We start from the raw sequence: 23,591 nt of genomic DNA on the forward strand, positions 1-23,591 counted from the left end.
CTGGCTGGTCAACTGTCAGTCGACCAAGCAGTCGACCAAAGCAAACAGTAGCGGGCAGAAATGGGGATTTGGCCTGAAACTGATCTTCCGGTGCTCCGATAGATATGAAACTTGGAGGGCATGATTATGGCAATATGGGGACACTACACACCAAAACTTATCACGATCCAATGGTCCAATTATGAATACCCATATTGAAACCCTATGTTCTATATGCTAAACATCAAGTATTGAATTGGAATTGATTGCAATAGCACGAATTGATGGGGAATCAGTTAAGGGGATGATAAGAACTAATTTAGAATCATGAATCAATAGTAATTCAAACCTAGCATACATCTATACCTCAGTTTGAATTAAAGAATATGTTGAAATGAAAAGAATCATGGGATTGTAATGTAGGTGAACATAATCATAGCAAGAATGAATTGAGATTGATGGAAATGAAAAGGGGAAGCTCATGGCCAAGTGTTTGCAAGGTTGCATCACTTCAGCCATGGTCCAAAGAGTATAATTCAATAGGAGGTTGAGTAGATTAAAAGAAGAATAAGAGAATCCATACCTTGAAGTGATGATTGAGATGGAAAACCAATGATTGGAGCCAATGATCTTCACAAACACCAAGAGATGGCCTAGTGAATGTCACTCCTCGTTCTCTGGAGTGCCAATGATCAGGGTAGATTTTCATTCACGAGTTCCAAAAAGGATAATCTATGTTATTGAAATCATAATTAGCTAGCTTACTTAATGGTAGTCCCTTGCTGGTTCTAGTCAAATGTTCGGAAAGAATATCGTAAGAAGCCATATCCATCGTGTATTGTATGTGGAGGAGGTGGAAGAGATAAGTGCTATCAGTGCCAAGGAAGAGGTCTCAATCTCTCTCAGTCTCTCTGCTACTATGATGTTTGTCTTGATAAGCCACCATAAGTTCACAATTCAGGATGGAGGCCGTGTCATTCGCATTTGATTCTCATGATTTATACGGTAGGCAGGACAAACTTTGCACATCTGGTGATGCTTCCAAAAGGGGAGTGGCCAAAATGGTAAGGCACCAGTTTCTGATTGGTGCCCAATGCAGTTTTGCTTATATGGTAATTTTACTTAGTCTCCCTTTTTCATCAAATTGCTTGATCACTCTACAGGTGTAGGACTTGTGGTGGGAGTGGCCTTGGTCATTGCACTCGTCTTCTAGGAACTAGGAAACACAAGGATATCTTACGATTCCATTTTATGAAGAATGACAAAGATCTATAAGAGTCAAAGCAGGATGTCAAGTAACAATAAAGGCTACGCAACAACATGCACTTCCATGCAGTCACAGGTAACCATGTTTTATAATTATCATCTGAAGCTAAGTTATGCCTTGTATCATATGAAAATGTGAAGGGGTTAAGAACCCACATTGGATAGGTCTTTGCCTAGAAATTTCCAAGCACAAAAACCAACTTTTATCAAATGCCTCCTTCTGCTCAAGTAATTGATTGTTGCAGCATAAGGATCAATATAGATGTTGGGGTAATTGTATTACAAATTCTTCAAACATATAAAAGTGAAATTGCAATACAATTGAGAGATGAAGATCTTTAGCAAATTTGAAGAGCTTGAAGTAGCAACCGAACGAACCACTGATTGACGAGGTTGAGTCACACCTTGATGTTGTCTTTAAGGTAATTGATGCACCCTACTACCAAGGGTTCTTCGCACCACCACCTCCAAGATAAAGCAACCTCCAACTAGAAGATGAGGTAGTTCTTCTAGTCCCTTAAAGGAGCCAAAAGCTAGAGCACAACACTTAGACAACTCAAGTAAGAAATGAACTTTGTAAAACAAATAATGTGAGTGAGGAGAGTCACAATAGCACACAATATGCAAGGAAGGGTTGGGTTTATATAGGCCCAAACCACACCTCCCCACAAGGGGGGAATCAATTCTCCACTAATGGAGAATCAATGGTTTGTCCCTCCTCCACTAATGTGAATAAACCCCCTTGACCTAACCTCCCCACTACTTGAGGAAGTAACTCTCATATTCACTTCTTTGGAATGAATAGGCTTTAACCCATTCAAAGACCTTAACCCCCACTCATGGTAATGGCCATGAATGGTCATGAAGTTGAAATGAAAAATAAAGGTCAAGAGTTAGAATTTGAGTAATTCCACCATTCAAGTTAGCCCACCTCATCACCATGATCAAGACCTTTAAGACCCATGACCAATGTCATGAAGAGCCTCATAACCAAAGTCATGAAGGGCCTCCTTTAACCAAGGTCATGAAGGGCCTCCTTTACTCATGGTGCCTCATTACCACCCTTACCTCAAGGGTCCCACACACAAACAAAATAATTAAATAAAAGAAATGCTTGCAAAAACTAACTTTGAAACTTAATATATAGATAATATAGATTTTAATAAAAAACCTAACAATCCCCCACAAGTTTCAAAATTGCAAAAAATGACTCGTGTTGTGACTTTATTAGACACTAAAGGACACATCGTTGTAGGTGTCTTTCAGACTTGAACCTACACTAGGTCTAATGAGTCGCGCTACAAAGTACGGGTAGAGTCAGACTCCTTGAACCTTTCCTCATTAGTGTAGCTGACCGCCCCATCATCCATGTCCTAAAGGTCGACTTTTGGAGCTACCTTTTACACTACACATTGGACTTTTGAACCGGCCATGTCCCTTATCTTGGATTCATGAATGTTTAGAGCACTCGCCTATAAGTTCTCATTAGTGGCGGCCAAACCACCTACATCCACTTAGGTTAGTCTCTGATGTGCACCACAACTAACACACCCCCACATTCCTTGGGATTAGACTAATTAAGAGCTTCGCTCAACCTTACCCTTGTGGTAGTACTATTACCTTCATCTACACCCTAAAATGGAATAATTATAAATGGTAGTACTGAACCGGTCTTCCCATGACTTCGTTTGTACCCCTTGAACCTAATTCAGGTATTTAGCCTCTTCACATAGGTAGGGTATCCATCATGTGACCTGAGGATTAGGCATTAACCCATTCCTGTAGATGCAATACACAAGTTTTTGTGAGACATAGCCTTTGTGAACATGTCAGCTTGATTCCTTTCGACTTCACATAATCGATAGCTATCATTCCTTCATCTATGTACTGTCGCACAAGATTGTGTCTAAGGCGTATATGCCTCCTTTTACCATTGTACACCTTATTCTTGGCTAAGTGAATAGCCGCTTGGTTATCACAATGTAGTAATACCGATGGCGTCGGTTTTTCCCACAATGGTATATCCGCCATTAAACTTCTAAGCCATTCGGCACATTCCTGCCTTCTCTAAAGCTATGAACTCAGCTTCCATGGTAGAACCTGTTCCACATGATTGCTTTGTGGACTTCCAAGAGATTGCACCACCTGCTAGTGTAAACACATACCCACTAGTGGCTAAGGATTCGTTTGTATCCGAAATCCAATTAGCATCGCAATACCCTTCTAAAACTGTTGGTTTACCACTATAGTGTAAACTATAGTCTATAGTACCTTTTAGGTACCTTAGTAATCTATCAATTGCACTCCAATGCTCTTTACTTGGATTTTGAGTATGTTGACTCAACTTTCCTACCGCAAGAGCAATATCCGGACATGTACAATTCATGAGATATGAAACTGAACCAATGATTTATGCATACCTTTTCTGGTTCACTGGTTCACCCAAGTTCCTTTTCAAATGACATCCCACCTCAAAATGTGTTTTGACTACTGAAAGTTCATGGTAGCCATACTTTGTAAGTATGTTTTCCACATAACGAGCTTGAGATAGTGAAATACAATTCTCTTGCTTGATGATCTTGATCCCAAGAATCATATCGGCTTCCCCTAAGTCTTTTGTGTCAAAATTAGACATCAAAATATGCTTAGTTTGATTCACTACTGCCAAGCTTGTCCCCATTATCAACATATCATCTACGTATAATAGAATAAATATGCCTTTACCACCGTGAAACTTGCTATATAAGCACATTTCGGCATTGTTGATGATAAAGCCATTTGAAATTAGAGCCTTGTCTAATTTTTCATGCCATTGCTTAGGCGCTTGCTTCAATCCATATAAGGATTTTCGAAAGCTTGCAAACTTTTTGCTCTTGTCCTTTTACAATACAACCTTCTGGTTGTTTTATGTAAATTTCCTCTTCTAAATCACCATTTAGAAAAGCAGTTTTTAGATCCATTTGATGGATGATCAAGTTATGTATTGACGCAATTGCCAACATAACTCTTATTGAGGCAATTCTTGACACGAGCAAATGTGTCAAAATAATCGATGTTTGGTTTTTGCCTAAATCCCTTGACAACAAGTAAAGCCTTGAAACGATCAAGGGACCCATCACTTTTTAACTTCTTTCGAAATATCCACTTGGTCTCCAAAGTTTTAGAGCCAATTGGTAAATCTACCAATTCCCAAGTATTATTCGCCAAGATTGAATCAAGTTCACTCTTGATTGCCTCCTTCCAAAAGATGGCATCTAGTGATGTGATAGCCTCTTTATAATTAAGAGGATCCTTATCTACCAAGTAAACAAGCCACTCATCATCCTTATATTTGGGTCTTTTGAGTCGTTTGCTTGTTCTTGATTGATTCCCATCACTAATACCCAATTGATTGATATTCTCTTCAATTGGATCCAACTCCCCATTGATCAATTGGCTCTCCTTACTTATAGGTAAGGCGGAGTTAAAGAGGAAAATTCTTTCAAAGAACTCAACGTCCCTTGATTCTATGATGCTATTTGGTTCAATAACATCATCCATGGATTTAATTACCATGAATCGGTATGCCGTGCTATTTATCGCATACCCCAAGAACACACAATCACATGTTTTGGAACCTAGTTTCCTTTTCTTAGAATCCGGTAATAACACCTTGGCCAAACAGCCCCAAACACGTAAATGTTTTATACTTGGTTTTCTACCAAACCATTTTTCAAATGGAACCATACCGGTCTTGTTATGTGGGATTCTATTTAATAGATAACATGAAGTCAACATGGCTTCCCCCCACATATCAAGTGGTACATTAGAACTCAACAACATGGAGTTCATCATCTCTTTAAGAGATCTATTTTTCCTTTCCGCTACCCCATTTGATTCCGGTTGGTAAGGAGCGGTCGTTTCATGAATAATTCTATTTTCCTCACAAAACTTATCAAGATTAAAATACTCAGTCCCTCTATCGGTTCTAAGTCTTTTAATCTTCTTGCCAAGTTGATTTTCAACTTCCATTTTGTAAGATATAAATGCCTTTCCGGCCTCATCCTTTGATTTGAGCAAATAAATCATGGTATATCTAGAATAATCATCTATGAAGGTGATAACATAATTGTTCCTCCCTCCTTGACTCATATGACTTATAGTCACATAAGTCACTATGGATCAATTCCAAGAGATCACTCTTTCTATCCATAGTCTTGTGAGGCATTTTGGTTAACTTAGCTTCCACACAAGTTTTACACTTATCCTTGGGAGATTCCACCTTTTCGGTGATCATCCCTAACTTGCATAGTTTGGTGATATATTTTACACTACTATGACCTAACCTACCATGCCACAAATCAAAAGAATTAGATGAAACAACAAAGTAAGCAGAAGAGGTACTAGCTTTTTCAATTACAACATTGGAAATACTAAGTATAAACAATCCCTCACTGAGATATCCCTTTCCCACAAATACATTGTTTTTAGTGATAATTGTCTTATCACTTTCAAAAGCCAACTTCATTCCTACTTTATTAAGCAAAGGAATTGAAATTAAATTTCGCCTAATATCCGGCACATGGAGAACATTGGTGAGAACAATAATTTTTCCCGAAGTAAGTTTCAAAATCACCTTACCTTTTCCCATAACAGGGGCACTTTGGGAGTTTCCCATAAATACCTTTTCATCATTTGAGCCCATAGAATAGGAGGAAAACATCTTGAGATCACCATAGATATGTCTTGTAGCACCGCTATCCAACACCCAATCCTTTGGTTTTTCAACCAAATTGGCTTCTGTGATCATAGCTACAAACACATCATCTTCAACTAGGTTCACCTTTTCAACTTTTTTCTTCTTGAACCTACAATCTTTCTTAAAATGGCCAACCTTTCCACAAACAAAACAAGTCAGTTTCTTCTTCTTAGAAGACTCATCATATTCTTGATGACTTTTCCTCTTCTTGTTTTGCTTGTTGGTTTCCACCAAGTTCGCTTTTAGGCGACTTTCTCCAAGGTCTTTTTCACCTTTGTCTTTGAACCGGTTCCTTTCTTCAATCTTGATCCTTACAACCAACTGGTCTAAGGTCAATCCTGTCTTCTTATGTTTCATAGACATCTTGAAAGCATTCCATGAAGGTGGAAGTTTCTCAATCAAGGCACCGGTTACAAATTCTTCAGGTAAGACCATTTTCTCTTTTGCTAGCTTCCCAACCACAATTTGAAATAAATCAATTTGGGTTGATATTGTGTCACTATCTTTCATAGTAAAATTTAGAAAGCTAGCCACCAAGTATTTCTTTGAACCAGCATCTTCAAGAGAATACTTTTTAACCAAAGCATCCCAAATCGAATAAGCATATTCTAATGAACTATACACATGGTATAAGTCATTATATAATGCATTCAGAATTCGATTCTTGCATTGGTAGTCCGCTTGAATCCAAGCCACCCTTTTGCCCTCCTTAACAGGATCAATACTTTTTTCTGGCATGGGTTCAGTCAAGGCAAATGCCACCCCAATTTGGGCTAAGGCAAATAGCAACATTTGCCTCCACCTTTTGAAGTTTTGACCTCCAAACTGTTCGATTTTGTCGAACTCAGTGACAATCCTCATCTTACCCAAATCCGGGATAAGATCTATCACTGTTGGAATTACATTAGTGGGGATTGAATCATGAGTAGCAAGGAATGGATATCTCATACCATCTATGGCAACGAAAGTGTCGTCACCTTGTTTGTTGACATTACCTTCAACGGTATTGTTTGAAGGATCTCCTCCGGTGTTAATTCCATCAACAACCTCAATGCTGCTGTCTCAGTCTTTGTTGAAGTCGCCATCTCCAAGACTTGCCATTGGATCTTCCAGATCAATTACCTTAAACTTGTTGGGGTAATTGTATTACAAATTCTTCAAACATATAAAAGTGAAATTGCAATACAATTGAGAGATGAAGATCTTTAGCAAATTTGAAGAGCTTGAAGTAGCAACCGAACGAACCACTGATTGACGAGGTTGAGTCACACCTTGATGTTGTCTTTAAGGTAATTGATGCACCCTACTACCAAGGGTTCTTCGCACCACCACCTCCAAGATAAAGCAACCTCCAACTAGAAGATGAGGTAGTTCTTCTAGTCCCTTAAAGGAGCCAAAAGCTAGAGCACAACACTTAGACAACTCAAGTAAGAAATGAACTTTGTAAAACAAATAATGTGAGTGAGGAGAGTCACAATAGCACACAATATGCAAGGAAGGGTTGGGTTTATATAGGCCCAAACCACACCTCCCCACAAGGGGGGAATCAATTCTCCACTAATGGAGAATCAATGGTTTGTCCCTCCTCCACTAATGTGAATAAACCCCCTTGACCTAACCTCCCCACTACTTGAGGAAGTAACTCTCATATTCACTTCTTTGGAATGAATAGGCTTTAACCCATTCAAAGACCTTAACCCCCACTCATGGTAATGGCCATGAATGGTCATGAAGTTGAAATGAAAAATAAAGGTCAAGAGTTAGAATTTGAGTAATTCCACCATTCAAGTTAGCCCACCTCATCACCATGATCAAGACCTTTAAGACCCATGACCAATGTCATGAAGAGCCTCATAACCAAAGTCATGAAGGGCCTCCTTTAACCAAGGTCATGAAGGGCCTCCTTTACTCATGGTGCCTCATTACCACCCTTACCTCAAGGGTCCCACACACAAACAAAATAATTAAATAAAAGAAATGCTTGCAAAAACTAACTTTGAAACTTAATATATAGATAATATAGATTTTAATAAAAAACCTAACAATAGATCTTTCTTTTTTCCTAGATGGGGTTGGGGTGAAGGGGAACCGTGGGAGTGAAAATTTGGATCAGCATAAGTCAGTTTTGCAATCAACTGTCTATAATAACGATAGACATAAATTGGCTCATTGTGAGAATTTCTTCGTTGGTTCCTCTTAAACAATGATGGATAAGCTTCCAATGCAAATCCATGATTTCTCCATAACATGTTATTTCAGTGGATCAAGAGACATGAATTCTATCATCACCTCGCTTTCTCCCATTGATTTCCCTTAAGGAAATCCAGTTCTCTAAAACATAGAAAACAAACCCTAAGATAACAAGAAAGATGAGGAAGGGAGAAGAAAGAAATGCTAAGGAATCATTGCAATGTTGTATTTGCCATTATGGATCAGTTTTGGAGAGCTTGTCTTTTCAGAGAAACTAAGCTGTTCACCTACACATAAAACTACAAAGAATGGGGCGAGTCACCATCGAATGGTTGCTCCATCGGTAATAACCTGCATCTCTAACCTCGACTCTATCTTTGGTATATGTAACAGTCCCCACCCCCTGATATAGAGTATGAATTCCTAAAAAACGATGGGGCGAGTTGTGTGGAAGAATAGTTGAAGATATCTGGAGGGTTAACGAGGTTTAATTCTCAAACACATAGCAAGCCGCCAAGGATTGAAGGTTTGGATATGAAAACCTACCATGTTCATTTCGTGTAATTGTAGCTAATAAGTTAGGATAAAAAAGTCATTTCACATGAATCTTAACCGTTTTTGAGGGACTGCCTCATGTTTAGTATGACTTTCAGAACTCAGATCCTCTCCTCCTAGGTTGGCTGTCCTCCCATGCTCCGCCTCTCACAGTTGGGTTGACACAAGCCTGCCCGTGTACCCTCAAGCAGGCCATGTGTGAGGGAGGGTGCATAAGAAGAGGGCTGCCTGGTGGGAGAGGATCTGGACTCTTTTGAGGAAGTGGGTGTAGAGAAATTCAATAGAAAACAAACAACAAGTGCAAGTTCACTATGAATAAGAACCACCATAAAGCAATAAACAAGAGAAACCTAATGAATTGAAGTCACATATTCAAAACTCAAAAACAAACTAACATCAATCACATACTAAAGCAAACTAAATCTGCCACTACAATCATATCCCTTACCTACCAATGATAATAAAATTTACTTCCCAATTTGTATAGTTTCATGTATTTCATTCACTTGAAAGCCCATCCATTCTCTTTCTGGATCTGCTCTTCTTCTTCCGGAGTAAAATCATTCTTGATGTTGAAAGCTTCTCGAATCTCTTGTGCAGTTTTCCCCCTTATCATACTAGCCGTCTTCTCTACCGTCAAATCCAAGCCTTTAATGTTTAGATGATATGCAGCAAAAATGAGATGATAAAGATCCCGTTGATCGATATCCATGTACTTTGCTTCCCACTCCTTCAAATCTTCAACTTTGGAATTATGATCTGCATGATTGTCATCTTCGACGATTTCTTTCCCTTTCTTATCACCATCGACTTGATCACCATTGACATGTTTCTTGCAATACTCGAGCACTTTTGGGAGAATCTGAGAGTAGATGTTCGGTACTGGTATTACCATATCATCATCACCAGCACATCCATCTTCTATGAAATTCTTAATGGTGCCGGATAGAAGGGCAAGGGCTGCTGATCGATTGATCTCAAAAGTTTCATTCTCAGCGCTCTTCAGAAAAATTTTACCAGAAGAAGACATCGTTAGTGCAGAAGATTGTGAAGAGTGCTTGAAATTGGTGGCGAATGCCTTCTAAAAAACTCAAGCAAATAGGGTTTTTGACAGCGAATAATGCACTTAGAAAACAACTAAAAGAAATAGAGAGGAGTGAAAAGCAAATAATGAATTTGCAAGTCATATATTTATAGTAAAAAGCTGAATGTCGAGAGTTCGAGTAATATTAGGACTAAGATATTATTTTTCCCTTTCAGAAAAGGAAATAGTTGGGAAGAGGATACTAAGTTTGCATTTGGTAAAGTTTCCAGTTTGAGGGATTAGTTTTTGTGTAAAACTATTTATATGTTTTTGTGCTGAGAGATCGTTCTTTGTTTGAAAATGAGTGTTTGATAAATTCATTCTGGAACACTATTAGAACAAGTTGGTGTTTGATAAACATGTTACGAAGAATATGTTCCTATGATAAGAATTTACCACTCGCTGAAATTATCACTTAAATCATGCTAAAAAGCACATAATAGGGATTCAAAATCAAAATATCCATGAAACAAATAATAAAATCATATTAATAAAAGTAAAAAGGTCCATAATAAATAAATACATAATAGTATATTTCCCCTCTTTAAGAGGAGAGGAAGGTATAGACTAGGGTATGGAGTATCCGAATTTCCTGTGGTTTTATCAAGTAATTGCTCCATTTTAATTAATAAAAATCCCTAAACATTGTTACCATAAAACATGGAACACATTTTGAATTTTCACTTCTGTTAGTTTTACTTCTTTACCTTCTGTAACGGTCTAATTGCTAAGATATAGATCAACTGAGGGTCACTCTGATGGGCTAAGCTGAATCTATCAACTGAGGGTCACTCTCTCTCTCTCTCTCTCTCTCTCTCTCTCTCTCTCTCTCTCTCTCTCTCTCTCTCTCTCTCTCTCTCTCTCTCTCTCTCTCTCTCTCTCTCTCTCTCTCTCTCTCTCTCTCTCTCTCTCTCTCTCACACACACACACACACACACACAAAGCTTATTTCTGGCTGTTCTATAGGTTTTTTCTTGTACCTTCCTTTTGAGGGATGGCCTTGGTGCAGTGGTAAGGTTTCTCCACTTTGACCAAGTGACCAAGAGTTTGAGTTTGGAAACTGCCTCTCTTGAAAAATAGGAATAAGGCTGCTTTCATTATGCCCTCCCCCAGGCCCACAGTGGCAGGTGTTCCATGCACTGGGTATGCCCCTTTTTTTCTCTCTCTATAGATAGAGACTAACCTGATGGTGTTGACATATTCTTAGTGATTTTTTTATTCGAATTGGGGCTAGATCATATTGTTCACTATCAGTTGACCTTTTGTACTGCATCACTGATGGTCCTAGTTACATTCACAAATGAGAGGGATGGGGTATGGAGAATTGTCAAAGGCTTCATGAAGTAACATAGGGAATTGTGATTGTGCGTAATGAACAGCATAATTAAGTTTTGATGACTGGTTTTCCAAACTTTTGCATGATAGGGTTGCCTTCAATAATGCAGTAGGGAACAAATTCAACATTGCAGTGTAAATTGTCATGATGGCCCATGCAGTGGTGGATCTCAACCTACAATCCAATGGGCATGACCTGCAAAATCTTCTGAACCAAGTTTAACCCAAGATGATGACAATAAACTATAGTCGTCTCTATGTAATTCCTTTTTTGGGATGAGTAATTGAATTCATTAACCAAAGAGAGAAAAGGGGAAGGAGAGAGTATAGACGAACTGGGGGCAAGCCCGGATGCCCTATACAAAAGTGAGGCAAATAGAGGCTCAATTAAGCATTGAGCAAAGACAAGCAATGAGACCAACAGACCAAGCTAGACTAGGTGAACCTACTTTCTCTATTTATTCTTTTTCTAGGAGACTTTAAATGAACTACAGATTGTCCATCCTCTTGGAAGCACCCCTTGGTGATGCAATTGCTTCCTCGACAAGCCTCCCGATCGAAGACATATGACGGGGAAAGGGTTTCAAGGTCGGGAACATCTTCTAAGACGTCTTTATCACACAAAGAATAACAATTCACATTAGACTCGTCATAGACAGAGTAGAGGATAGGGGAAGATGGAGAAGGGGCCAGCCAAACTCTTAGGGTAATCGGATATCCCCACATCTGGAGGCCGCACTGGGAAGGTTGGAGAAGAGGGGGTGGGGGGGTGGAGTGGAGGGTTGTGGAAGGGGGAAGGAGTGGAAGGCGCAAGGATGAGCAAATAGGGGCTAGTCTATAGGGAACATCTTTATTGTATAAAGAAGAACGATTCACATTTTTTTGCGTTGAATCTCCTAATGGTTCAAATTAAGTAATGTGACTGACATGCATTTGTTATATCATTCACATGTTTTTGTTATTTTCAAAAATCTCTATCATGGATAATAAGCATGTGATGGGATAGGAAAATTTTAAATGAAAAACCATTAAAACTTTAAACTACTTGTTGTAAGAACAAGTTCTTGGCCTAGATGTTTATTCAATATCTGAATGATAGTTGTCCTAGGCTAATGCATGATCTATACTTTGTTGCTATTCCTGGTGGCAAAGTTGAATTAAGTTTGTAATAGAAGTAGGTGCAAGACCAAGTTATCAGTGTGTATCTTGTACTATTTTATTTAGAAGTATTTACCGAAGGTTAGGTTTTGTTTGTAATATCTTTATTGCAAACAAGTTACATAAACTACGAGAGAGAAAAAGTTTCTACTATTGTGCTTGGGATCTTCTTGTTGACACCCCTTTAAGGCGTCAAATGTTTCATGAATTTACCTTTCTATGCCTTTTGCAATAAATTCTTTTTTCCCCTAATGAGTGTAATACTTTCCTTTCATATGTATGCTCAAAAAATATGTGCAACAACTAAAATATTTTATAAATTAATTTTCACTTTCAGATTATTTTGAAAACCCTTTCATACTTGTAATCAAGGCAACCTAAATGTTTCAAGAGGGGGAGTATTTCTTGATTGTACTATTTCTTGTGTTTTTTTGCTCACTGGTTGATCAGGTCCACCTTGCCTTTTGACTGATGATAATAGAAAGTTGCTCTTGGCTGCCTAACTTCTTCTTTGTTGCTGAAACCACAATTTGCAAAAGGCTCAACTGAGCCAAGTTCTGTATGCTTAGTGTGTGTGTAATCTATAGCAAAACATTTTACTGCAAATTGGGTATCCAGTATCTACCGGCCAATCTGGGTGAATTAGTATAAAGTCAGCCAAGATGAAGTTGCTTCAACCATCTAATGTTTATTACCTATCCCAGACAGTTTGCATGAATTTTATGTTTTATCACCCAACCTCGGAATAACAAATAATAAATATATACTTCTTTTGTCACAGACTCACAGGGAAGGGAGACGATTAAAAATTCTGATGAGGGTTCTTCTGAAATGGTCTCCCTACATGATATGCTAATCACATAACCATGCAAGGTAGCGCGGTTCATCTGTCAAAGCACATCTAAGATGCTGCTTATGAGATTCAAATAAATGGAAGGAGTTCATTTGTTGTTTAAGTGGTATAGTATATGATGAATTCGTGAAAATGCTTCAGCATAAATTGGAAATTTTAGGATTTTCACCAATACAAGTAACAAATTTTTTTTAACTGTAAAAGCTGGGGGCAGAGACAGCTGGAATATGTTGGGTTTACTTTGTTGAGGATTTTGAAAATTTAGTGCAACATATCAATCTCCAAAATGTAGTTATGATCCCTTAATGCTACTTTTGTGAACTTATGTTAGCATTTTTGTAATATATATTGCATTCCCAAACTCTTATTTCTCTTTGGTCAAGGCCATCGGTAGGGGTGCATTGATGTGACGGCATGAATCCACCTTATCTATATATCGTGAGTCTAAATAGTGTTTGGGTTCGGAAGGTGGTTCAAGGATGAATATTCTAGACCAAAATCAAGGTCTAGGCAGGGTCAAGGTTTAGTGTTTGGTGTGGCCCAACCTTGATTCTGATATTTATCTTGGCCATGGCCTTGACCCTAACCCTTATCCCAACCTTAATCTTGAATTTTGATACTGCCTTGATCTTTAACTTGATTTTAACTTTGATTACCACTAGTGTTTCCCTATCAAAGATATGCAACTCAACAATCTATTGACTATAATAATGTGGTTTACTAGTATGTGCAACATTTGTTTTGGAACTGAGGTTCACTCGGGTTAGCTTATACTTGCCATGAGTACTCCTTGGAGGGGGAATAACTGTTACATATAATTTAAATATGAGGCAGGGCTTCGCCCCTTGCCCGGAGCATGTTCAAACTTTGACTTCATTCTTGAAAGTGTTGGTCCTATGCCAAATGAGCCATGCTCGAATTCTAGTATATGCATCATATTAGGCCTAATATGACATCATATTCCTAATTTGAGTAATTGGAATTACATTACTAGGTCAATTATCAATTTATCTTGGTGATTATATTTTCATTTGTTTCTTGGGTTGCTTTATCGCTTTGTTATCAAGATTTAAGCCTTTAATTGTAAAGCAGGGTCAAGGTCAATTAGGGCCAACTCAGACCGACCTTGCTTGGCCTTGTCAAGGCCAATAAGGGTGTGTCAAGGCGGAGCTTGGCCTTGCAAGGTTTGGTCCAGGGTAAGGCTTTTCTGGCTTGGCCCAACAGGGCCCTCCCACTCATATGACCAAGAAGAAAATGATGGGTGTCGAATCCACTAAAGATAATCCTTCTCTCAACTAAATTTGCAATAGCAGTGAGTAGGGTCGAATCCGCAGAGATTGGTAAAGATTTATTCCTTGATAAAAATTGGGGGTTTTGAATCAAGAAATTAAATAATGAATGAAACAAATAAATGGATGTAATAGTTAACAAGAAAATCAGAATAATAAAAACTTTCAATCAAGATTTAATTTCAGTATCGACTCTCTCTCAATTGATCATTGACTTAAAAACAAAAACTTTAATTTCGGATAGATTGGTTATGGTTATTGAGGATCAGTCCTCTAACAACCAATCTTTCCTACTTTCTCGATAACCTTCGGATCTGTCCTTTGAGTTATTCTCTAATTAATAAACATAACCTTCAGATCTATCCTTTGATTTATGTCTACTAATCGCATTAAAAATAAAAGACCCAATCCCTAGTCAATAAACCCGGAAAAACCTTGTTTATTTAAACTAAGACATACATTCTCATAGCAAACTCTCTAGGGCATTGATTACCCATTCAAGGATGCTATTTGTCACTTATATGAGAATAATAAATAATTATTATAATTGACTAAGTATTGTATTAATCATCAAACAATAGGCCTCTTGTCTAAGGATTAATCCAATAACATAATAAACATGGAAAACGCATAAATACCTGAGAATTAAAGAAAACTAATTACCCGAAGTCTCACAATTGGTGAAAATCAAACTTCTATTAATCTTGATCGAAAGATGGAATTAGCTAGACATGGAAAAGAATAATAAAGAAATGAAAATATAAAACATTGGGCCAATTCTTCCTTAGAATTGTGGCTTTCTCTTGTTGTAGTTTGTGATTATAAATCTCTGAAAATGCCTTCCTTCTTATAGAGGATTCTTGCCAATTCTGCATCCTTTCCAATTTTGTCATTTCCATTGTTCGCTTTAGTTGTTTCCTTTCTTTCTCCTTGCCCATTCAGTTGTTTCCATCTCCCACCTTGCCAATGCAGTAGTTTCTAATTTAGTCAATTTCCAATTTAGATTCTTCCTTAGATGTTCGATCGCAAGAGAGAACGAAATCTTTGTTTGTTGAATTAAGATTCACGAAAATCTTTATGATTTGAACAAAATCAAATCTCTAGCTTTGGACATAATCAAATCCTCCATCTTAATCTGGGCCTGGTTCTTTGATTTGATTTAAAAATGTAGCAATGTGGTTTTAAACCACTCTTTTTATAGATTTGATATTCAAACGTTCTAATCTGTCCATATAATATAAATCCAAATAAAACAAACAATTAGTCTCATTAAAATATAAAAAATTTGATATAATATTAATGCAATTAAGCGACCTATCAAAAATCTATGCAGCAAGATTAATGGCACCAGAGCATTTTCAACGAGTTCTCACTTACCTGGAACTCTGAAAAGCAAACTTCTAAGGCAGGAATAAAGCTCAAACTGGCCGTGCTTAACTAAGATTCCAAAAGGGGGTTAAGCGTTGATTCACCGGTTAAATTTGACCGTCAAGGTTTTCCGAGGAAAAGCTCTGATTGAGGAATGAGGATGGCCGCCGGAACTGGAAGTGGAAGCATGGTTATGGCAGCCCATTGTAAATTGGAATCCATTTCCTAAGGGTTTTACCGAAACCTAGGTCATCTTTAGTCTCATCTCTCCGTTTCCAAACCCTCCTGGGTTGTCAGAACTGAGGTACCTTCTCTCACCCTCCTTTTTGGGCAAATAGAGTGACTCCAGACTTGGAACAATACCCATTCAAATGAGCAGTTTGATTATCAAGAATGACTTTGAACTGCTTAGCTCTAAGTGCCTTGTCATGTTGATTGGGTTTTGGCTCTGAACACTTCTTGTTAATAATTGGAATGTTGCATGCCCAAATTATGATGATTTCAATCTTTTGAATCCAGTGTGATTAATATTATTAGCTTGGTAGTACTTGGTTCTTTTGCTGGTGAAGCATATAGAACAAAAGTAGGGTGGCACAGATATATACTATTGTGTGGGATTTCAAGCGTAAATTAGGATTGAATTGTTGGTGGGTATGGTTTCAGATCAAAATTATACAACCAATAATCATTCTGAATGCATGTTAGGGTATTTGTACAAAATAAATTTTGGGTTTAGGTTTGAAGATTTGGCATATCTGCACATAAAGGACAACCGATAAATTTCGATCAACCTCTGAAGGAAATTGTAGTAGGGGTTTTCCTCTTCCTTTGTAGGAGAGAGGTCTACAGACTAAGTTCTTTATTGATTTCTGTATATATCTACAAAGAAAGTAGTAGGATCCTATTAGGTGTTCTACCGAGGTTGCCTAGTGAAGGTCTGACTCTAAAATTCCTTACATAATGGTATCTATTGTTAAGCTCCTTCAGTGGTGAGATCTGAGAAATAGTAATGGTTCTGTAGATCCAATTTATTTGCTGTCAATGGTGTTCTTGTTATGGTTATTCTTTTTCAAGGTTGAATACACTTTTATTCTCTATTGTGCATTTAGGGCAAAAAGTTTATTTGACACATTTTTTTCCTTTTTGTTGACAATGAATTGTCTGTCTACAATGGGTAGAGGTTTGAGATGGAATCTCAACAGCATACAGAACTGAGAATCCAACAAATTAGTGAGAGACCAACATGATCTATTGGAATAAGTTGGTTCATTTGTTTGAACATACTGATTGAATGAATGTCCATTAGTTCAAACAGCTTTGGCTCAATGGTCGGCGGACCACAGTTATAGCCTGAGGTCAAGGCATCAAAACAACCTCTTAGCAAAAATTGTTTAGGTAAGGTTGCTTAGGAAAATTGCCCCACTAGACCCTACTTTTACCTTTCGACACCATTAAATGGATGTCCATTAGTTGAAAGCCAATTGTTGAACTTTACATTACCTTATAAACATGCAAGTTTGCTGGGAATCTCAATAATTTTGGTTACTCAGTTGCCACTGTAGAAGAGGTTCCCCTTGAGTTTTGTGGAATATCGAAGATATTTTAAGTTCATTGTAAGAACTTGATTCATCTTTAGGGTAACCTACGTAATTGAAATCATAATCAGCTAGCTTACTTAATGGTGGCCCCTTGCCTGTTCCAGTCAAATGTTCGGAAAGAACAACGTAAGAAGCCAGATCCACCATGTATTGTATGTGAGGAAGTGGAAGAGATAAATGCTACCCGTGCCAGGGAAGAGGTCTCAATCTCTCTCTCTCTCTCTCGCTCCCTCTGCTAGTTTAACGCTTGTCCAAATGAGCTACCAGAGGTCTACAATTCATGATGGAGATTCTACCATTTGCATCTGATTTTCATCATTTATATGTTAGGTAGGACGAACTTTACACATCTGATGATGCTTCCAAAAGGAGAGTGGCCAAAATGGTAAGGCACCAAGTCTTGACTGGTACCTAATGCAGTTTTGCTTATATGGTAGTTTTACCTAGTCTCCCATTTTCATAATTGCTTGATCACTCTGCAGGTGTAGGACTTGTGGTGGAAGTGGCCTTGGTTATTGCTCTCGTTGTCTAGGAACCGGGGAATAAAGGGATATCATAGGCTTCCATTTTATGAAGAAAGATAAAGATCTGCAAGATTCAAAGCAGGATGTCAAGTAACAACAAAGGCTAGCTATGCGATTGTGATCGCAAGGTCAAAATTCCTCATGCCCTAATCGTTTCGGACCAATCATACAAGGGTAAAAACGAAACAGAAAACTGAGAAGACAATCAACTGATGACGGAGTTCGGCTCTTGAGCCTACGTCTCCGGGACTCGAGTGTGAATCCAATCCACTATAGGTTTGGGTGATTACAAACTAAAGAAGAAGAACAGCAAGGAACATATAACCTGTAATACAATGTCTCTGGTTCTCATAAGACCATCGAACGATCGCCTTGCTCATACGGTCAGAAGCCCTATCTTTCCATGATCAACAACCACCTAGAACCATAGGTACAGAAGATCGAAGACGAACGCCATGAACGAAACCTCAAGAAGCTTCAAGAACCCGTAGCAGAGAGCAAATCAAAATCAGAAAAACGAGTTGCATAACTCGTGCGAACCAAAACCCCAGCCTTAATATAATAAGACTTGAACCACATGAACCAAAAGAAACCGGTTCGGTTCAATCACTAATAATACAAGATTACCAGATTACCCCAACAGCGATAGCAGGCACTTCCATGGGTTCATTGGTAACCTTGTTTTATGATTATCATCTGAAGCTGAGATCTGCCTTGTATTATATGAAAATGTGAAGAGGGTTAGAACCCAACATCAGATGGGTCTTTGCCAAGACAGTTCCAGGCACAAACCACTTTTATCAAATGCTTTTGTCCTGCTGAAGTAATTTTTGTGAAAGAGTTTCTTCAGTGGATCCTGTTTAAACTTTAAACGATGAAATATGCCACTGCAAATCCTTGATTTTTCCGTAGCGTTTTTCCACTTGAAAGCATCGAACTCAGCCCATTGCGTGAACTGTTTGCTTTCACAGCAACATTGTTGATCAATTCACGAATTGACAAAACCTTAAGCTTCAATCGAACTGGTTTGGAAATTATTTGGCAGCAAAATTTGCTTCTTCAAATAAGAAGCAACCAAACAACTTGATCCATAAAATCTGAATATTTATGCAGAATCACTAAAATTGTGATTCAATGGTTAACTTTTCTCTCCTCTTCTGTGCCTTTCAAGCATAAATGAGACGATCTCAATTATTCTCTTGCCCATTTATTCCCAATAAACAAGTTTCTGAGAGGGGTTGACTGAGCATCAGTATAAGTGATTTCATGACCTGCTCAGAATTCTACGTCCCCCAAGAAAGGGAAAAGCCAAAGAAGATAAAGATCCACACGTACCAGATGGGAAATACAAACTCCAATATCATGAAAAACTAAATTCAGAACAACCAATAGCATTCAAATGACCTTGTAGATGTAACTGACTGTAGATCTAAGGGTCGATTTAATTTGCGCTTTTGAATATTAAATTTAAACCCTAAACCTCATCAGAAGTTCAGAACCCTGTTCAATGTAACTTATTGCAAAAAAGGCATTCCACATGAATCCTAATCGTTTTGAGGTTTTGAGGGACTGCCTTGCGTTTAGAATTATTTCCTAGGAGGTGAGTGTAAAGAAATTCAATGGAGAACAAAAGACAATTTCAACTTTACTATGAATCAAAATCACCATAAAGCAAAAAAACAAAAGAATTCAAACGACTCTTAACCAACTACCATTAATCACTAACTCAACCAAAATTAAATCACTACAATTATATCCCTAACCTATCATTGATACTAAAATTTACTATCCAAATTGTATAATTCCATGTATTTCATTCACTCAAAAGCCCATTGATTTTCTTTCCAGATTTTCTCTTCATCTTCTGGATCAAAATCATTCTTGATGTTAAAAACTTCTTGAATGGCTTCCACAGTTTTCCCCTTAATCATACTTGCGGCTTTTTCTACTGTCAAATCCAACAAGCCTTTGATGTCTAAATAATTTGCAGCTACCATGAGATGATACAGAACCTCTTGATCAATATCCATATAATTTTCTTCCCAAATCTTCAAATCTTCAACTAAATTCTGATCCGAATGATCATCATCTCTGGCGACTTCTTTACCTTTCTTATCACCATCTGATCGGTAGTCATTGGTGTGGGCGTGTTTGTTACAATACTCGATTACCTTTGGGAGAATTTGAGAGCTGATGTTCGGTACTGGTATCAACATATCATCATCACCCTCGCATCCATCGTCTAGGAAATTCTTGATGGTGTTAGATAGAAGAGCAGCCGCTCGATCGATTATAAAACTATCATTCTCTGCGCTCTTCAGAAGAAATTTACCGGAAGAAGACATTGTTAGTGACGAAGATTGTGAAAGAACGCTTGAAATTGGTTTGAATCCCTTCTAAAACAACTCACCCAAAAAGGATTGCGTGACAGCAAAGAACGAACTAGGAAACGAAATAGTTTGAAGTGAGAATGAGTAAATAACAAACTTCAGTTATCTATTTATAGGAAAATCTCGCGGGAGTCTGAGGAATATTAGGACTAGGATTTTGAGTCTATGGAACATGAGGACTAGGATTTTTATTTGTTCCTTTTCGGAATTGTTGGTAATACTCCAAAGTAGTTCAATTCAATTAATTGAAGGGGAAAGATTCCTTACCTGGATTCGCTTTCCCATAAGTAAATCTGGATCCACGTTCTCGTTCCACCACCAAATCTCTACCGGGATGATTCCACAATCACAAGGAAAGGGAATAATTTCCACAACCCAAATGCATGTGGAATAAAAGATGGAAGAAGATCTAAAGCAAGGAAGGAAACCTCCAAGCCAGTGATTCTAGGAGAGAGAGAAAGATGGAGCCGCCTCTTTTCTGGAAGAAATCTCGTACGAATGAAATCACACTTACTCACTTATGCAGTGGTTACCAAAATATATAACCCTATTTTGTAACCGCCCTAATAGTGAGTTTCCAATATTGCCCATGGGCATTTAATTTATTAATAAAATTAATAAATTCCAACAGCTCCCACTTGCACAAGGGCAAGTGTTAATCTTTCAATGTGTCCCAGACACACATGTATATCCCAGATATACACATTCAATCTCTCTGCTATATATCCCAGATACATAAACCTCTTGTGTCCCAGACACATGTATATCCCAGATATACATATATATTGATCTCTTCACTATGTATCCCAGATACATAGACCACCCGTGTCCCGTACACTAATATCCACAAGTCATACCGGCAAAATGGGTTGTGCGACCGGTGATATACCTGCACGCGTGAGCCCCAAACTAGAAACCTTCCCAGAAGGCCAGAATGGCACATCACTCAAAGAAACATATCAAATAAGCATTAGTATAACACCTGTCCTAGGTTTATTCAAACTCACCAGACTAAAGGTATCTCGATCCCTTTGAGAGATCACCTTCTTGTCCTTAAAATGTTCACTACTGTAACACATACAGTTGGCGCCAGCAAACACTTTTAGGGTGCAGTTGAATCAAACCTTTCCTTTTGCCCCAGACCATCACTACACTTAGGATTGACTCCTTTCCCGGTAGTGCCCCTTTAGGTCGAATCAATCATGACCATAGGTAACACCCCAAAGTAGCCACATCAATCCTTCGTTTCATGATGTCGTCGAAAGTCACTAAGAACACTAATGGACCATAAGGTCCAGGACTCACACAATGAGAGGAGCAGGGATCCATCCTCTCATTTTCAATGATCGCTAAGCACACATAGTATGATATACGTGCTATGGTGGAGCATTCTATATACAATAGAACGTATGTCCATCTCAACACCATACAGGTCTTAGTCTAGTCGCAACCTCTTGCGCCTAACCCGAGTTGCTTTATTGTCACCACCCTAGCACCACATAAAGTACTCGCACCTTGCTCCTATAGGCAACATGAATAGTGGGAACATTCATGTCGATTCTCTTCACAATAGAGGAATCAAGGCGACATCATGATTATGAACTTACCTACACAAAGTCATTCACAATCCGTCTCATCTCTGCTCGCCTCCAAGGCGCCAGAGGCGAATGCTCGTGTGAGTGAGCCATTCTCTTGCCTATTGACATATCTTGTTTTATGCTAGAAAAACACAATCACACAGAAAGTGAATAAAATAAATGCTGGAATGAACTCATATTACTCAATAATAAGAAAGTCTCAGTACAAAAATAAGTCACAATCTACGCAAGCCCAAGGATTTTTCATGAGAAATAAAAACATCCTTGGCTATAGGTTTGGTAAGAGGGTCAACTACTATCTGACTAGTAGATATGTGCTTAAGTACAACTTTCTTCCTTGATGTAATGTCTCTAACAAAGTGATATCTCAACTGTATATGTTTGGTCTTCCCATGATACTTGGGGTCCTTGACATAGCTAAGAGCTGCGTACTATCACAGTAGACAAGGGCAGCCTCTTTGGATGTCATCACAATCCCATTATATCGAAGGAATCTCCTCAACCAAACAGCCTCTTGAACCGCAGCTGAGCATGCCACATACTATGCTTCCATGGTCGAGAGGGATATACAAGCCTGCTTCTTGCTACACCACGAAATGGCCTCGCCATTCAGCAAGAAAGCATATCCAGAGGTTGATTTGCGCTCATCGATGTCTCCAGCCTAGTTGGCATCACTATAGCCAACTAAGCGCAAATCCAATCCTTGGTAACACAACATGTAGTTACTCATTCCTCTGAGATATCTCAATATCCTCTTGACTGCTTTCAGTGCTCTATGCCCGGGTTTGATTGGTATCGACTAACCAAACCCATTGCATAACAAATATCCGGCCTAGTACACATCATAGCGTACATTAGGCTACCCATCGCACCGGAATATGGAACTCTTTCCATCTTGGTTTTCTCCTCTCGGAGTCTTAGGACCCATATCAAGGCTCAAATGCAAACCCTTCTCCACTGGAGTATCAATTGGTTTGCAGTTATGCATTGGTATCTCGTCAAGACATTGTCAATATAGGTCTCTTGAGATAAACCCAGTAATCTCTTTTGCCTATTTCTGACAATCTTGACACCAAGCACATAGCTTGCTTCACCCATGTCCTTCATATCAAATACGAAGGACAACCATTTCTTAATGGTTTCCAATAGCTCCTTGCTATTGTTAGCCATAAGTATGTCATCTACGTACAGTGTCGAATGACATAATTACTATCAGATCTCTTGGTGTAAACATAGTGGTCTTCCTCAAGCATGGAAAAACCATTTTCCATCATAGCTTGGTGGAAGCGCACATTCCACTGTCTAGATGCTTGCTTTAAGCCATATATGGACTTCTTAAGCTTGCACACTTTGCGCTCAAGTCCATTTGCTTCAAAGCCTTGAGGTTGATCCATATAGATCTCTTCCTCAAGTTCTCCATTGAGAAAAGCAGTTTTTACATCCATCTGATAAAGCTCCAAGTCCAACTGAGTAACAATAGCTAGTATGAGGCGAATTGAGGCAAACCTAACCACAGAGGAAAAAGTTTCCTCATAATCAACGCCCTCTCGTTGGGTGTAGCCCTTTAGCCACTAAACGAGCCTTGAATCTCTCAATAGATCCATCCGCCTTTCTTTTGATCTTGAGAACCCACTTGTTCCCAATTGCCTTTCGGCCTGGCGGCAAG

General features: G+C 38.5%; 2 pseudogenes; both read right to left on the bottom strand.

The window, feature by feature from the left end:
* Nucleotides 1-9,230: 9,230 nt before the first annotated feature.
* Nucleotides 9,231-9,758, bottom strand: LOC149000292 (SKP1-like protein 1A pseudogene; annotated as a pseudogene).
* A 9,996-nt stretch (nucleotides 9,759-19,754) lies between these two features.
* LOC149000293 (SKP1-like protein 1A pseudogene) lies at nucleotides 19,755-20,282 on the bottom strand (annotated as a pseudogene).
* Nucleotides 20,283-23,591: the final 3,309 nt, after the last annotated feature.

Source organism: Hakea prostrata, chromosome 11 (genome assembly GCF_041222555.1).
Source record: "Hakea prostrata isolate BN-2017 chromosome 11, UWA_Hpros_2, whole genome shotgun sequence".
NCBI lineage: Eukaryota > Viridiplantae > Streptophyta > Magnoliopsida > Proteales > Proteaceae > Hakea > Hakea prostrata.